Genomic DNA, 8359 nt, shown 5'->3' with positions numbered 1-8359 from the left:
ACAGGGGTCTGGTAGGGAAACTGAAGCCCACACAAGACATGGAGTTCTGAGTCGTTGGGGCTAAGCCTTACCCACTCCCCATGCTCACTCCCCTACTGTGGCCCTCAATAGGTTTTAAGGAGCCCCCAGCTCTCCTTTTCCCCTTCCAGTCCTGACCAGCTGTACTGCTCATCTCCATCTACCACATGCCCAGTGAAGTACTGCACAGGGACCTTCACCCGGGGAATCTGCACCATGAAATACTGTGAAACATTGACTATGGACCAAACACAATAAAAACCTCTGCCTTTAGGAAGAAAAAAACAGTGGCTACTCCTTCTGTTCTATTATCCTTGCTTCTTGCCTTTTTTTTTTTGTCTCTGAAGATTAGTATTTTTACAAGAGGGATTATAGTGGCAATCTCTGCACCCAAAGATGAAGTAGTTGCCAAGTAGAGGAGGCTAGGCATGGTGGCTCATGTCTGTAATGTAAACACTTTAGGAGGCTGAGGTGTAAGGATTGCTTGAGCCCCAGAGTTAGAGATCAGCCTGGGCAACATAGTGAGGTCACATCTCAACAAAAAATAAATAAAAATAATAGCCAGGCATGGTAGTACATGCCTGTTGTCTCAGCTACTCAGGAGGCTGCAACAGGAGGATCATTTGAGTCCAGGAATTCAGATCTGCAGTGAGCTGTGATCCTGCCACTGCACTCCAGCCTGAGTGACAGAACAAGACCCTATCTCTAAAAGAAAAAAGAAAAGAAATAGTTGCCAGATAGAAAGATAAGAAGGCACTTCAAGGCAACCTCACATATTGTCTCTGCTTCATTTCCAAACTGAGAGCCTTATTGAAAGCCCGTTCCTGAAAGATATTTAGAAACGAATACCCTTGATTTCCTTTGAATGCATTTGTAAGTAGTTCTCTCTTGATACTAGGTGCAGGTATCTTATATAGGGGTGTCACGATACACCCAATCTAACCCTTTAATCTTCCTCTTCCATCTTGATAGAAGTCAGCAATCTACCTTTGAACCTCTCAGGAAAGAAATGCCACCAGCTGGCAGGTAGGGAAGCAGAATCACCCCTAACTTAGAGGAGTATTTTCTCTAATTGTTGGTCAGAAAAAGCAGGCTGATATGTACTTCTAGCATTTTTCTCTGGAAAGAGCAAGATATGTTGAATGCAATAGTTCTTATAGCCACCTTGTGGGAAATACTACCATTTTCAGTAAAGGTAAATTTTCAAGATATAACGTAAGTGATTTTACATTAACTGAGAGTTCGTATAGTTCAACTTGCTCATTTGACAGATGGGGAAACTGAGGACCAAAGCATAGAATGGTTTTACCTAAAGTAACCCACTGAGTAAGCAGCTGATGTGAATCTTGGTGCTTTTGCCTCCCAGGTCATAGCTCTATGTTAATTCTGTCCTTTGACCTCATCATGCTTAATCTTCAAGTTCACCCTTCTTGGCTGCAAAACATTAAAATTTCAACTTGAATATGGTCAAAGAACATAAGAGACAATTTATAGAAAAAAAATTTAAATGGCTCATAAACATATAACAGTGCTCAACCATATTTGTAATCAAAGAGGCAAATAAAACTAAGTGTTACCATTTTTCATGATTATCATTAGCCAATGTCTAAAGAAATATTTATGTGTTGACAAAAACATGTTGAGATAAACACCCTTATGCTATGTCAATAGGAGTATAAGTTTGCACAAACTTTCCAGAAATTAAATTGGCAATATGTATCATTAGCCATAGAAATATTCATGTTCACTGACACAGTAATTTCACACATAGGACTCTAATCTAGAAAAATACTTATGTTTCCTTATGATGTCAATTGAAACATTGTTTATAATTATGAAAAGCAAACCAATATTGTGGGAATTATGATAGAAATTCTGGTACAGTGATAGAATGAAATATTTTGCAGCCATTAAAAGCTATGTTTATGATGGATATTTAGTACTGTTGGAAAGTTCTCAAGATTGAAAAGAACACAATAAAAAATTGCATATAAGGTGGATCCCACACTTGGCCTGAACTGCCTCATTTGTCCAGCGAGGAGTTCAAATGGATGGCCTCTAAGGGTCCTTATGCGTTCATTGCCTCCTTCTTTGCTTTCCTTATTTATCTGTTTTCTCTCTCCTGCCCCAACCATATCCTCAAAAACATTCCCAGTGTCTTGAGGAGAGCCAAGGCAGGTGAGCAAGTGGGAGACATCCAGAAGACTTAGCCATGGGGACCAATCCTGAGGCCCTAAGCTTGGTATAGTACCAAGGCTTGGTATAGTTTAAGGCTCAGGGAAAGGGATAAACTAGCCAAGGAGTAGTCCTTCCAAGAGCTTGAGGGTGGAGAGGGCCAGGTCCAAAGACCAAAGCCAGGGCTTCCCTATGTGGGTTAAGGGAGTGAGAAGAGGATTTGGAATTTTGTTGGTTCACAAGGAATAAAATTGAAGGCATCCCTTGGGGCTAGGCTTGCAACTAAACCTCAAAAGTGGTTCCAGCTCAAGCATTTCCTTCCTGAGGTAAACTGGTACTGTGTGGGAAGGAAAAGGAGAGATCAGTGGCCCAGGCCTTGGGCAGAAGCTGGGAGCCAAATAAGGCTTAGAGGGAATAATTCCTGGGGGCATCTACATTTGAATTCCTACATGGATTCAAAAAAAGGAAAAAAGAGTTGGCAAGGTAGGTTTTGAGGTTTTAGGCAAGGTAGGGGAGATTGGGGGATGTTCTTAAATACACATTATTATTATTATTATTATTATTATTATTAGATTCTTGCCTTGTCGCCCAGGCTGGAGTGCAGTGGCACGATCTTGGCTTACTGCAACTCACTGAACCTCTTGGGTTCAAGCTATTCTCCAGCCTTAGCCTCCTGAGTAACTGGGATTACAGGTATGTGCCACCACATCAAGCTAATTTTTTGTATTTTTGGTAGAGATGAGGTTTCACTGTCTTGGCCAGGCTGGTCTTGAACTCCTGACCTCAAGTTATCCATCCACCTCAGCCTCCCAAAGTACTGGGATTATAGGTATGAGCCACCATGCTCAGCCAGACTTATTATTCTATATGCTTATTTTTTAACTATCCATGAAAACCCATGCCAAGAGACATGTGTTCTACTATTGAAACACAGAAATCATTGATGACACATGAAGTTACCAATGATACATGTATGCATGGAAGCTTTTTTCATAACAGCCAAAGACTACAAACAATCTAATGCAGTTTAATGGGTAGATGGTTAAACTGTGGAACATCCATACCATGAAACACTACTTAACAATAAAAAGGAAGGAATTATTGGTAGATGAAACAAACTTGATGGATTTCCAAAAAATTCTGCTGAGTGAGAAAAATGTCGATTACAAAATTTTTTCATATTGTATGATTCCATTTATATAACATTCTTGAAATGACAAAGCTATAGAAATGGTGATTGCCAGGGGTTCAGGATGTGGGGTGGGGGTGGCATAAGAAGTGGAAGGTAACAATAGGAATTATTGTGGTGATGCAGCTATTCTGTTTCTTGACCTTTTTGATATCAATGTCCTGGTTGTGATATATACTATAGTTCTGCAAAATGATTCTATTGAGAAAAACTCAGTAAAGTGTACAAGGAAGATCTCTGTATTATTTCTTACAGCCTCATGTGAATCTACAGTTATTTCAAAATAAATAGTTTAGTTTAAAAATTTATACTGCTTACTTCCATTTATATTTAAGTTCAAAAATAGACCAAAGTTATTTATGATGTTAGGAGTCATGACAATGGTCATCTTTGAGGAAGAAACTGGGTCAGTGATAGGAAACAAAACTAAATGGTGCTTTGGCTGGTCCAAGTGTTACAGGAAAGGGGTCCTGATCCAGACCCCAAAAGAGTGCTCTTGGGTCTTGCACAAGAAAGAATTTAGGGTGAGTCCACAGTGCAAAGTGAAAGCAACTTTATTAAGAAAGTAAAGAAATAAAAGAATGGCTATTTTGTAGACAGAGCAATCCTGAGGGCTGCTGGTTGCCCATTTTTATGGTTATTTTTTGATGATATGCTAAACAAGGGGTGGATTATTCATACCTCCCGTTTTTAGACCCTATAGGGTAACTTCTTGACATTGCCCTGCATTTGTAAACTGTCATGGTGCTGGTGGGCGTGTAGCAGTGAGGACGACCAGAGGTCACTCTTGTTACCATTTCGGTTTTGGTGGGTTTCGGCTGGCTTCTTTACTGTAACCCATTTTATCAGCAAGGCCTTTATGATCTGTATTTTTCTCCATCCTCCCATCTCAACCTGTGACTTAGAATGCCTTAACCATCTGGGAATGCAGTCCAGTAGGTTTCAGCCTCATTCTACCCAGCTCCTGTTTAAGATGGCGTTGCTCTGCTTCACATGCCTCTGACACAAGTGCAGTGGTGTTACACAAGTTACAGGCTTCTTTGCTCCTTCTTCACTCTCATTGTTTCACTTGACTAGCCTAAAATATTAAAAATTAAAATAAGTAGTGCTTCTGGGGCAATAGTTAATCTATTTTTCATCATAGGTTCAGAGTACACATGATCACTTTCTGAAACGTTCTTTGAGTTGTATCTTATGATTTGTGCATTCTTCTAAGTATGTTATATTGATATAGCTGAATACATTTAAATACCATATCTTATACAGAAGCAAATAATCTCCAAATCAATACATCAGATACTGTGAAAGGAAAATAAAAACATGTTACCCCATCTGACTATGCCAAAGAAAAAAAAATTAAGCTGAAAGCTGAGTCATGCAAGAAACTTCCTTTCCTTTTGTTTCTCAGCAGATAGCTACAGAAAAAAGTTTAAATATCCCCGCAGGTAGCTACTATAGGTTCATCTTCTCTTATGTAAAGTGCCAATTTACTGAGTGAGTAAGAAATACATAATCAACTATTTTTGTACTTTCTCCTTTCTCTCTTGCAACATGTGCATTCAGTTATGTGACCATGCCATACATCTTTCCCCTCCAGCCTGCTTTTCCCCTTTAAATAGTGAAACCCTCAAAATTATCTTTGGAGAAAGGCACAGACCTGTCTCCCAAGTGTGTCTTTAACGTTGGCAACATAAACTTACAAATTGATAGAGATCTGTCTGAGATACATTCTCATTTACAAATTGGTGACCAATGGATAGGACTGTCAGTGGAGGTGGCCCTGGCCTTTGATAAATCTATGAGTGCTTGGTACCAACATCGGCTAGGTTTATTGCTCAAACTGTTAGCATCGGGAAATCTTATGGGTCTGCAGCAAATTTGATTCTTGCCCCCTCAGAGGAGAGAACTTGGCCAATGGGTATAAGGCAGAGTGAGAGACTGAGGCCAGTTTTAGGGCAGGAGTGAATGTTTATTAAAACGTTTTAGAGCAGGAATGAAAGGAAGTACACTTGGAAGAGGGCCAAGCAGGCAACTTAAGAGATCCAAGTGTCCCATCCAACCCTTGACTTCATGTTTTTACATATTGGTATGTTTCTGTGTATTCGTACTTTATTTATTTATTTATTTATTTATTTATTTATTTATTTATTGGGGGCAGGCTGTCTGCATGGGCAGTGCCTTTCCAGCACTTGGAAGAGGTCACATGCACAGTGTGTTTATTGAAGTTGTACACATGCTCACTTGAGGCATTTTTCCCTTACCAGTCAAGTGTTCCTAGAGGAAGGTCATATACCAGTTAAACTCTGCAATTTTTCCTCTTGTTGCACATGCTTGAGCCTGCTCACCTAACTCCTGAGATCTTATTGGTAAACTGCTGATCACCACCAGTTGCAGGTGTTTCTTTCTATTGGGAGACTACCTTTTCTTGGTGCCATCTGTGACCAATTATTATTTTAGAGCCACAGTTTAACAATTGCCTAACCATCACCTGATGGTTGTCTGTCATTCCTGGGGTGGGAGGTTTTATGAATCTATAAAATCTACTTCTATCTGTATTTCTAATATGTCTATGTCATATATATAATGTATCACTACCAAAAGTGTATAAAATATCTCTAAAGAAAAAAATTAAAACAAATAATTTATTAGAAAAATAGAAACCTTAGGCTCAAATGCTTTTTTAAGTTCATGTGACTTAAGTAAGTCCTTAGTAAGTAAGATGATTTTAACAATATTGGTAAAATAAAATTAGAAATGTCTTCAGAATTGTTAACATATATTATTATTTAGATTTATTGGTCAAGCATGCTAATATTTAATCTCTGCTAGATAGTATAAGGTGTCAAAATTTGGCATGAGGGTTATAAAGATTGCAGCCCAAAAGAGAATTATCTTTATTTGTGTAATTTTTAAGGCATTGAGTATTATTTAGTTTAATGAAAATAGCTAAATCTTGAGTTATTGTCAAAATAACCAATTTATTTAACCTTAAGTTTCTTACTTAGGTAAATGCCTGAAATTCACAAGCTATAAAAATGGTTAACAGGAAAATAACCTTAAATGATGACTGCCACAGTTTTCATAAGTAATCTAGGTAAACTATTTAAAAAAGATAATTAATTAGATAAGTGTAATGGAATACATGCTTATAGATAAATCTGTCATATAATCTAGAATCTAAAGTTATAATATACTAAATAATAGATACTCTTTAAATGGCTGAGTCATTTCCAATTTAAAAAAATTATAGCAAATATTTTTCTTAAAAGTGTTCTTATTCAAAGAAAAATAATTTTTGTCTAAATTCAAAAGTTATGAAACAGGATAAAAGGAAATGGTAAATAGGAGAGATGTAAAGAAAGTTACAGGTCCAAAGCTGTATTTTTGGTAAGAAAGATTAAAAAGGAAAATGATTTTATATGAAAAATAATCTTGTATGAGAAATTTTTGTCCTCAAATAAAATGACTGGTTACTTAAGAAACAGGGATATCTAGGATAAAACAGGCATGTGCAACCATGCCTGGATAAGTTTTTGTATTTTTAGTAGAGATGGAGTTTCACTGTGTTAGCCAGGATGGTCTCAAACTTCTGACATCATGATCTGCCTGCCTCAGCCTCCCAAAGTGCTGGGATTACAGGTGTGAGCCACTGTGCCTGGCCGGAATGCAGAACTTTTAATAACAAAAGCTTCAAGGACCCAGGAAGGACAATGTAGCTGTCCTGGTTTTCCATGAGTTCATGCTTCACATTGGACTTATGTCCTGTTGAATAGCAGTTGTTTCTCCCATTTGGGTACATAGCACTGATAACAGATGGGTTGTCACAGGTAATTTGACTTAGACCATGGAGTTCAATTAAATTGAATATCTAAACAATTTTAGGACTGGCTAATTTAGCATGAATATCTGCCAAAGTATTTTCTTGGTATTCAATTAATTTTTGTTCTACTTGGGTTAGCAGTTATATAAACCAGCCAGCCTTTTCATTAAAGTTTCAGGAATTCTTAACCAGTCCAAATGATATGATTCTAAAGTTGTCAGAAACCTATATTCAAGAGTGCTTTTCCAGGTCTTTTCCATCCTTTCCTGAACTTTTTAAAAGGCACCATATCCTAGAATTTTGCATGCTTATGAAATTTTCAGAAACTACATCAGCATTAAGCAATTAACTGTGGAAACGACTGTAAAGAGTTATAGGTAAAGACACAATTGACAAGGAAATTTGGTTATTTCTGTGGTCTACAACAACTTAATGTAATAACCGTAATTATAATTGATAACACAGACATATTTGAATTCTAGAAATCCCATACAATTTTGGAACATAGATTAATATCATTCACTAAAATATAACCTGACTGGGCACAGTGGCTCATACCTGTAATCCCAGCACTTTAGGGGGCCGAAGTGGGCAGATCACCTGAGGCTGAGAGTTTGAGACCAGCCTGGCCAGCATGGTGAAACCCCATCTCTACTAAAAATACAAAGAAAAAAAAAGTAGCTGTGGATGGTGGTGCACACCTGTAATCCCATATACTCAGAAGGCTGAAGCACAAGAATCACTTGAACCTAGAAGGTGGAGGTTGCAGTGAGCTGAAATTGTGCCATTGCACTGTAGCCTGGGTGACAGGGCAAGACTCTCTCTCTCTCAAATATGAAGTGCTACAGAAAAACTGAATAATACCCCTTTAAATTTAGCCAATTTAAATTTTACACAGAATTATTTTAATAAGATTATTTTTTCACAACTCTTCCACAACTTGCTCAAATCTTCAGCTTTATCCTATCTAATTTAAAACAATACTTTAACCCTCTAAATCTGGCAAAAATTTACATTTCTATGCCTTCTTATAATTTTTTACTCAAAGCACATTTCACTTTCCTCACACACCTTGCATATAAAAACTGTTCAGTAGTCTCAATTACATGTTACAATATTAACTCTTAGTAATTTTGATTTTTGGTGAAAAATGTGGT

The sequence above is a fragment of the Callithrix jacchus genome, chromosome X, assembly GCF_049354715.1.
Source record: "Callithrix jacchus isolate 240 chromosome X, calJac240_pri, whole genome shotgun sequence".
NCBI lineage: Eukaryota > Metazoa > Chordata > Mammalia > Primates > Cebidae > Callithrix > Callithrix jacchus.
The sequence above is the reverse complement of the archived record's forward strand: the minus strand, read 5'-3'. Positions refer to the sequence as shown.